The sequence below is a fragment of the Apodemus sylvaticus genome, chromosome 17 (genome assembly GCF_947179515.1).
Source record: "Apodemus sylvaticus chromosome 17, mApoSyl1.1, whole genome shotgun sequence".
Classification (NCBI taxonomy): domain Eukaryota; kingdom Metazoa; phylum Chordata; class Mammalia; order Rodentia; family Muridae; genus Apodemus; species Apodemus sylvaticus.
In genome coordinates this window covers 68,717,581-68,727,813 of record NC_067488.1, presented here as the reverse complement: position 1 = coordinate 68,727,813, position 10,233 = coordinate 68,717,581, and positions in this window count along the sequence as shown.

Here is a 10,233-nt window from a genome sequence, read left to right as displayed (position 1 = left end):
GTGATTGCCAAACAGGAGCAGCAGCAAAAAACAAAACAAAACAAAACAACCCCCCCAAAAAAACAAGAAAACCCCAAACAAACCTCCAAATAAACAAACTCTGCAGCTCTGCCGCACCTACTCCTTGGTCCACCCCGAGTAAGTCCTCCCATGACCCCTGCCCTCCCCTGGCTCTACTTCCTTCTCTTCGGCACTCCTGAGATCCATTTGAACAGGTTGTCACTCTCTGGCTTTCTCTCTCAGCCAGGGAGGGCATCTGCTTTTGCTGAGTTCAGAGAGGACCCTCTCCAGGCCTTGTTAGGAGCCAGGGCCCCAGGGAATGAGTGCCTATCAAATTGCAGTCTGTGGTAAGGGCACAGTAAGGGCAGGAGATGGGGGATATTGAGTTTCACTGGTGTCTGCCCAGGTCCTTCCTGGATATGCTCTAGGCATGCATGGTCTGGGCAATGCCAGCTGGCAAGGATACGAGGATCTTTGTGGCTGTCTGGGACTTTGGAGATGTCCTTTATCACTCCCAGCGACCTCTGACCTGATCACTCCCGGCGACCTCTGACCTGCCTCCCTTACTCTTCTCTGCTTCTCTTCCATGATTTCCTGTTGTTCTCTCTGGTCTTCCCTGACCTGTCCCTCATGGTTAGGAAAGAGAGGCGTCTGGGTGGCTGGTCTTATAGGAATGACATTCAGGTCTATGTCATAGTTTCAGTGTCTCTCCTCTGTCTTGCTCTCTTTGGGACGGCCCAAGGCAGGCCCGTGCACTGGCAGCCTCTCCCTGCAAGAGAGCAGAGTGGCAAGTGCTTGCTGCGTAAACATTGGTAGGAGTACCGGCCAGCCTTCAGTCCGCATCAGGGAGTCGGGAATATGGGACCATCTCGGAGCTGCTTCAGGGCAAGATGGGAAGGCATCCACAGACCTGCAGAGGTTCTCTCTTCATCTTGGCTCCTTTCAAATGTTTTCCGTGTTGTCCATGACAAAGGACATTGCCTGCTCTGTGCCTATTCCCTTTCTGGGGCCTCTTCCCTGGAAATAGGGCTAAGCTGAGGCCGTAGGGGGGCAGGGATGGGGAGTGTGGCTCTCTAGCCTCTGAGCCTCTGTAGCTGTGGAATCTAAGGATTCCAGGGTGGGGAGTGGGGAGCGGGGAGCGGAGGGCAGCTTTGGGAAGGGTGCAGGGTGGAGAGATGAGGCCCCTTCCGGTGCCAGGCAAGCTTTATACACCCTTAGCAGAGGCACCCCAGTCCGGGTAAGGAGCGCTGAGAGACCTTCCGGGAGGGGCCCGAGGCCTGGAGGAAGAGGAAGAGTTGTGGAGGTGGAGTAGAGGAAGGGTGCTCCAAGCACAAGCTGGGCGGGGCAGGTCTGTGTGGGATGGTGACCGTGGTGACAGGAGCTGGCATCATTAGTGTCACGGGTACTGTGGAGCTCAGAGGAATCTTGACTTCCCAGGAACCCAGAGTCTGCAGTCTAAGCATCTCACCACCGGGCCAAAGTCCTTCTTCCGCCCGCGTACCCCCTCCACTTCCTGGCTCCTCACGGTTTCTTTCCTGTGGCAGTCCACCCTCTGTCTAGCCACACCTGGACAGTGGCGTGTGGCCACACCACGTTCCGTGTGGGACATCTCAGAGGTGAAACACTGACATCAGAGGCTTGACTAGACAGTGTTCAGAGCCTCGCAGATGAGTCAGGGTGCTCTGAATCCCTGGAGGCTACATCCTAGCTCAGGACAGGCTGTGAGGATATCGAGACAGGCGGATGGGTGGGTGTTATGGGTACCATTGGCTCAGAGTTGGGACATCTGACTTCTTGTCTGGTTCTCTGCTGCTTGGCACTGTGTGATTTAGTCAAATGCCTGGTCTCTCTAGATTCATAACACTAGGCTACACTGAACACCATTTTTTGAAAATAATTTTGTTTTCATAGTTTGGTTCAACGAGGGCTCCCTCGTCAGTTGCCAGTGCCCTCTGCTCTGCCAGGCTCTCAGCCTTCAGTGTGGACCAGGCCCTTAGCCAGGAAACCCTGGGAAGGGAGGGCATGCCCAGCTGTGTAATGAGGGCAGGCCTTACGGGCTGGGGAGGCCGCAAGGCTAATTGCGCTTTCCCGTCCTCAGCCCACTTAGCCCAATTTGTAGTTATTTATTGTTGGCTGTTGACATGTTTGCGTCTGCCTTTCGGTCGAGCCGAGTTCTGTGAATGCAGGGTTGGGTGAGGGCTCAGTTCCTTTGATTCCACACTTCTTCACGTAGAATCTGGCACATAGTAGGCCTTGGCGCTAGACATTTCTAAGTAAAAGGTCATCTTGTACACAGAACGTTCGTTCTGCCTACTGGGACAGAGGACTTATCACCAAGAGCTGTGTGATATCTTGGAGTCACAGACCCTGAGTGGTCTGTGCAGGAGTCAGCGTGTGGACGTACATGGTAAGAGGATGGTGGCCTGTGGGCCCTGGCTTTGCAGGATCTGGTTGGCTGCTTGCCTGGGCTGAGTTGGATAAATTCCATGTCAATACAGGGTCCTTGTCCTGGAGTCTCAGGAAGGTCACAAGCAACTGACTCACAGAGGCCTGTATTATACTGAGTCCTATATATACTATTCCTTGTATATCCCATCCAGTATCTGGGGACCCTGGTGTCCTCCTGTCATAGCTGAAATCTTGGTGGTTGGCTGAATGTGCTAGCTCTTACCTTTAATCCCAGCATTTGGGAGAATCTCTGTGAGTTTGAGGCCAGCCAGGGCTACATAGCAAGTTCTAGACCAACTAAGGTTACATAGTAGCATCCTGTCTCAACAAATAGGGATAAATTAAAAGAAAAACAAAGCTCTGAGGTTGAGATGGAGGGGGTGTCCTTGCAAGTTTCCTCAGTGACTATCAGCATCAGTGGGTCTAGAATATAGAGAGACATGCGCTTGGGGCCGAGCAGGGACAGCCAGGGGTGCCAATGCTTCCTCTTGGCAGATAGGACCCAGCATGGGATATTTAGCTTTCTCTGGTCCAAGCTTCAGCTGTCCATCCATCCCTTGGGAAAACCAGCCTGTGGCCTGTTCTTCAGGTGCTGGGTTCATGCCAGAGGCCTCTTGGCAGAGTTGTCCGGCCTGCCTCTGGGTGGAGAGGAGCAGGAAGAAGGATTGCACAAGGGGAAACTGGCAGAGGGCCCCTGCTTCCGCTTGCTGCTGCTGCCCTCAGGGGAGGGATGAGGGGCTGTAGGGAGGCTTAGCTCCCCAGCAGCGTCCTTCCATCTGCTTCCCAGTCAGGAGGAAATGACAGTCTGAGAAACAGTGTCCCCCCTGTGTGTGTCCACATGGTGGTGTTCCTGCCACCACCATGCCCACCCTGTGTGCTGCCTACTATGCCCAGCTCACTTCTAGCCTTGCAGGTCTCAGACACACACACACACACACACACACACACTCAGATCTTGCTCCTTCTTGCCCCCTCAGAGCCTCTGCACTGGCCTTTTTGGCTTGTTCCATCTCTTCCTTCCTGCAGGAAATCCTCTCTGAGACTTCCTCTCCTTGCTTTGAGGGAGAGCTCTCGGTTCAGCCTTTGCTACAGCAGGGGTATTTCTTTGGTCATGGTTCTGCAGCCACAGGTACAGTGGGCGAGCAGCTTGGGTTGGTATCGGTTTCTATGACTCTCTCAGGCAATGGTCTCTTCCTTCCCTCTCTGAGGACACCGCGTCCCTCCTCCAGGCACTCCTGGAATCTGGACCATCAGAGGAAGCATCAATCCTGCCTTCCCCTGCTCTTTGGTCATACACGCAGGAAATGGTTTTGTGATTTCCTCCTCAGTACAAGCCCTGTGTCAAGCAGTGGGACAAGACAAGTCAGGCAGAATTTGTGCCTGGAGATGCATCCTCTAACCCCAGGAGCAAGAGTACTGCATGGCCCCCAAGACCAAGGCTTTCTGAGTTCCAGGATCCCTTTCCACCCAGCCTCTGCTTCCAGCCGCCCCTGTCTGGCTGGTTCCAGCGGCCTTCATAGCACACGGCTGTTTGGGAGCTGTCCTTCTCCCTGGGGCTGCTTTTAGAGAGGAACAAAGAGTCATTGGGAGGTGGACAGCTGACAAAGGAGACTGGGGGAGTGGTGGGGCATGTCGGAGATGCTTATTTGTAAGCCCAATCTCTCCCGCAAGCTCTAGAGACTGCCTTTATCTGGCCTGATAATAGACCGAAACCTCGATCTACTCCCTGTGGAGAGGTCTGTGCACCTGCCAGGTGACACTAGGCTCTGCTCCAACTGATGAGCTGCCCAGATCTGGTAAAGAGCAGCCAGGTGGGAGCCACCAGGCTCCAGGTGGCTCACACCCAGGTAATGGTCCTCAGTGCCCATGTAGGAGACTTGCGGAGAGATGGGACCTGAAGCCTCAACTCCAGTTCTTGGGTCTCCGTGTTTCCGGTATTGACATGGCCAAGGAACTTCGTGGTTGGCTATCAAGTATTTATGACACCATCGACATCTGTCGGGGATCCCCTGATACACAAAAATGTGGGAGTCTCCATGGTAGCTGGTATGTAAAATACCAGCTTGCACCTGACCCGTGTCCACTGTGTCCCAGGAAGAAGGTAGTGGTCCTTCCTTGTGTCCCACAATTCATGTGCCAGTGTTCAGGCATGCTGCCACGTCTAGGCAAGCCCAGAGCTACTGCACCCCACTGTGAGGACTGGGGTTTTCACCTTGATCTTCTGCCCCTACTCCAGCCCTGTTCATGTTTAGGGGCCCAGTCTCTCGGTTACTGTCTGAGTTTCTGGAGGGAGTTGGGAGATAAGCTATGAACTTGGCATAGATAGAGGAGAGGTGCCGGAGGGTCCTGAGATGATGCAGGCAAGAGGGTGTGGCCGATGGCCACGCTGAGAGTCCAGAAATGTCCTATAAGACTGGGCATCAGGAATCTGATGACCTCAGCTCTTCTCTGAGGTGCCTTCGGCTGTGTTCAGAGAGGACAAACAGCACCTGGTAAGGCTGGAATCTAATGACTATTTGCAGTGAGCTACTCCTCCACATGGGGTCTGTGCGATCGGGCTATCTCTCTGCAGTCTGTATATACTCATGTAATAGTAGCCCAGCCTGGGCTTCCTATCCACCCACTGGCCCCAGGGCCCTGCAAACTGATGGCAACAGATGAGGAGAGGAAGACTGCAGTACACAGGAATAGCATGGACCACTCTGTCACTGATCACTGCAGCGTGTGCAATCTCACAGGGAACAGCCTAGAGACACCCACAGTCCTCACAGTCCTCACAGCCCATGTCTGCATGTGACCTCCTACTCCCGGAGGGCCCTCACCTCCCCTGTCTGTAGATGGCCCCTTCCAGGCTCAGGAAGCTGAAGACGGAAGGCAGCCTGTGTGCGAGGCTCACAGGTTTTCCACACTCCCTTGACCATCTACAGGGTGGGTACTGTTTCCTTTAGCCATTGGAGATGCCAGGGTGCTGCATCTCAAATCACTTGCCCAAGGTTAGCCAACCTGGTAGACAGAATAAGAGTGACTCTTCTCCTCACCCCATCCAGTGAGTTAGGGACATTTCCTGAGCCCTTTTAAATGCAGATGCGGTGAAGGTCTGCCTCTCAGGCTGGAGGAAGCTGAGGACTGCAGTTGGCAGGTACCCTTGCAAGGTCAGGAAAGCGCCTACCTAGCTGACGTCCTGACTTTAGCCCATTGAGATCCATTTCAGATTTCTGACTTTCAGGGTAGTAGAAATGAGTAAAATTTGTGTAAAATAATAAGAACAATTCTTGTAAAGCCATGAATCTCCTGACAATTTTTATAGTGGCCTCAGGAATGAGCGTCCCAAACCATGTAAGCAAGCGATGCAGGAAGAAATGGACCCTGGGTTTCATTCAGATAAGCTCTGCCTAGTCCATCCTCTCTGCAGTCCCCAGGGGATGGAGAAGTGCCACAAGAGAAGAGGACAGGGAGTGGGCCACACACTGGGGGGAGACCGCCTGCTCCTCAGAGCCTGGTCTTCCTGCCAGTCTGCTGCCATGGAGGTCAGGGGGCCCTGAAACCTTTGATTTTGCAAGAGTTTCAGCAGGAAGGGTAGGAGCTGGCCTTTAGGGTGCAGTGTGGGGGCTGTGTCTCTTCCTTTACTTGTTTTCTAAGCTATTTGTCATAGAGGTAGTGAGAATGGGGCCATGGGGGAGCTTCCCCTTTGATTTGTGTGTGTGTGTGTGTGTGTGTATCTCAGGGCAAGAGGATGCCTTTGTGTTGGGGTGCTTGGTTAGGGCTCCTCTAGTGGCACAGGGATCTTCAGACTCTGGAGACCTCTTGGACAACGTGTCTAGTTAGCTCACGTGTGAGAGTGTGTATATATCTTTAGTCGTGGCCTTCATGTGTATGAGCATGTGAGTATACCCACCCACACTCCTTGGGTATGAAAATGTACATGCTTGAGCGTGTGAACACCATTTCCCACACCACTTGGGAACATGTGCCTCGCATGCCTGTGTGCCTGTGTAGATGTGGATGTGTTCTCTCCCCTGTGTGAACAAAAGCGGGTACTCATGTTCCCTCATGGGTAGACACACCTCTGCATCTGCTACAGCCCACCTCGGTGTGTGAACATGCACATGTCTGCTGAAACCCTGTAATGGGAGTGTGTGTGGCCATTTGCAAATGTGGATGTAAAACATGTGTTTGAGTGAGGCACAAGTGTGCCTTTACGCCCCTGAGTGGACCTGAGGGTGGGAGTGTCTCCACTCGCACTTCCACTTGTGAGTACTTTAGAGAGTGTGCACTCCTCTTTTTGTGTGCCTGTGTGTGTAGGCTCCCCTGGACCCAGGGCCGTCCCCTCCCCCCCAGCATTGCCTCACCCCGTGACACAGCCACTAATGACTATTTGCTATTGTCTGCACACGGTGGCATCATCTGCTCTAATGACAGTCTCACTGCCTAATGACCTGGCTCCTGCCCCATTATTTGGCAGCCATAGGGCCACTGGCCTGGTGGCTAGAGAGATGTTGACGGGCTCCACACATTTCCTGCTGGGTGTCTGTGGGGGTGGGGGTAGCACCAATTCCACCCCCTCCCACAGCCCTTAGGGTGCTCGCGTGGGCCAGGATTTCAGATGGCAGGTAGCATTCCTAGGCAGAGGGCCCCAGGTGTGGGCTCTGCCTTCTTTCTGGGCAGGGCTGGGTGTCTGCTGCTGAACTGACAAGGTATTACAAGGTGCCCTGGACCCTAGTAGGCAACCTGATCTCCTTCAATCACCATAGACAGTGCCTGCCAACAGGAGCTGAGGTGTCCCTTCTGAGAAGGCCTCTGGTCTGGGGCAGCCTCTGAGGAGCGTGGAACTGCCAGGGAGTCTTGAGACCCTGGGCAAGTTCCCTTGTAAGAAGGAAAATAACCTTTCTCATCATATCATTGTTATGACGGAAATGATGTTAAAATGGCCTCTGGGTTCTGAAGGAGGAAGTAGGAGGATTCCTGTTCTTGCTTGCTGCCCCTCAAGTGAACTTATAGCCTCTTCTTGTTTGTATTCTCACGGCTTGGAACCGATTCCATCTTCTTCATAGCCCTTCTTATAGGTTTGCTTCCTCCACTTGAAGTTTACTTGGATGGGCAGGAGCCCAGAGCCATGCCTTGCTCGTAGAGATTCCCTAAAAGTTTTCCCAGTTTGCCAGATGCACACCCGGCTGTGGATGTAGGTCCTGAAGTGAGTGGCAAACTCATCTTTCATTTTTACAAAGCTTCCTTAGGTCTTGAGTTGCTGTGAAGGGCCTCTGGTGCTCTAGCTACTGGGAGGAGGGAGACTGTGTGTTGAGAGGCTGGCACAGAGGGACAGCCAGGGTGACTTTCTCTCCGCATGCTCACCTGTGGCCTCCTCTCCACTTCTGAGACCTTATAAACAAGGGAGGGAGGAAGGAGCTGATGCAATGTGCCGGCTCTCTCGTCCTGGTGGGAGCACTCCCTCCCTGTCCTGGTGGGAGCACTCCCTCTCTGTCCTGGTGGGAGCACTTACTTCCTGTCCTAGTGGGAGCACTCCCTCCCTTGAGCTGAACCTTGCTCACATTACCTGCAACAGGATTTCTCAGATGTTTGTGTGTGACTCACTGGAGGGTCATGAGGACAGAGAGCTGATAATGCATTACAAAGCAGTTTCATGACAACACATGTGCTGGCCTCTATGTAAAATATATTCTGTACACAAAATAATCCGTGACTGACAATCTGCCATTTGAGGGCAGGACCAGGACAGTGGGGACTTCCCTCCAGAGCCTCTGTATTCTGTCCTGGTGTGGCACCTCCAGCAGAGGCTCACCCCTTCTTGCCCCGGCTCTCAGAAGCCCCTTCTCTCCATGTTTTCCTGGAGAAGGTCTGGTTTGGCATTGAGAAGCATCTAGAATGCTGTGCTAGGCAGGCGGAGTATAAAGGAAGGCCTTCCAGACACACCCGCCCATGGACCATTGCTCCTTCTCCTTCAATCCTGAACCTTTAGCCAACCTAGCTCATGGCTGGGGCGAGGGCATCAGAAAGCACTTTCCATAAAGGCAGATCAGTGGGCTCGATGACAGTAAGAGTGCTGGCACTCGGGAGGCTCCAGCAGCCCTCGGCTCGCCCGCCCGCTGGCCCCAGTAAGGCCCGTGCTTAGGGTAAGCTGGGGAGTTGGGGGAAGAGCTTGGTTTCAGGGATTCGGTGTCTTCCCATAAATAGCTCCTGCACTGGTCTGATTGGTGGGGCATGAACGCTGTGGTGTATGTGTGGGTATGCGGACTTATGTGCACGCACACAGAGGCAAGAGAGACTTGAGTGTCCTGCTGCCCTTTTCTACCTTACTGCTTTGAGGTTCACTTCCTTGAGGGAGGGTCTCTCACTGAACCTGGGGCGAGGCTGGAAGCCAGTAAGCCCCACAGACCCTCCCGACCACCTCCGACCCTGCTGGGTTACAGGAGCATGTGGCCCCATCCAGGGTTCTGCACGGGTGCTGGGGGTTTGGCCCCGGGTCCTCGTGGTTAAAAAAACAAGCACTTTTACCCAAAAAGCCAACTCCCCAGGCCCATTGATCTGCTTTTGTAAAAAGCATTTCCTGAGCCCCGACTCCCCTGTAGGCCACATTGGCTAAGGGGTTGGGGTGGAAGGAGCAGAAGCAGGGTCCTGGCCCATGTGCAGGGAGGTGAGGAAGGTGTGCTGGGGAGGCCCCCCTCTGCTCCCTGCCTGTCCCACACCACTCAGACAGCACAGACAAATGCATCTTTCCCAGCTCCCGGCTTGGCTACCCATTCTCTCACAGGCTCACCCCTGATTACTGCACTCACCCCACAGATAGTGAAATAAAGGTGCAGAGGGGTCAAGTTCCCACAGACAGGAAGAGCCAGGACCAAGGTTCCTTCCCAGGTCAGTCTCTGCTCATAGCTTCCTGCTGCCTTGCAGGGAGCCCACTGGGTTCTGGTAAAGTTGCGGTGCTCACAGACTGCTTGGTTTCTGGGGCTAGGAGGAGAGGACCTGGTCTCAGAAGGGTTTGCAGTACATCAGGGCGAGGGCGCTGCTTTCCTTTGAAGAGAGACTGGTCTCTCCCAGGCACTCCGGGGATTCCTGCCCCCATACGACCTTATCTGGGGCTTCCCAAGAATCCAAGTAGGACACGTGGGGAGAAGCTGCTTACTGAGGGGAGTTTCGTCAGGGAGATTGCTTGATTATCAAGAGGAAAAAATTGCAGCAAGAGAGAGATGTGGCTTCGATTCCAGAGTGTTCCTTGGCACTCCTTAAGGGCAGGGACTAATCCTCTAGCAAAATGGACTTAATTAACACCCGCTCAAGACTCCCGTAGCTAGCAGAGCTGAGATCTATGAGAATTTGCAAGGTAACACATGAGCAAGGTGACTGAGCACACAGTAAACTTTGCATCTGCGTGTGGAGGGGACGCGGAGTAAGCCGTGGTTAAAGCTGGGTGGGGTCTGCAGAGGAAAGCTTCCCGAAAGGGCAGCGTGGGAAAAGCTGGGAAATACCAGGCTGTCTCCGCGGTGGCAGGAAGCATGGGCAGGCTGGCCTCTCAACAGCATCATCATCATGGCGGAACCCTCCAGTCCCGAGGGACCCCACACCCGCGACCTGACTCAGTGACTGGCCACTCTGGGAATTTACCCTGCCTCCTGGGTGGGGACTGTCCAGTGACATGCCCGCCCGGCCCTCTTGGTGACATGGAAATGTGGTATGGCCTTAAGCCAGGTCCTCCTCTCTGGAAAATGTGGGAAATGGATCGCCTAAGTGTCTTCTCCATGGGACTTGAGGAGAAAAGAGAGGCAGTGACTT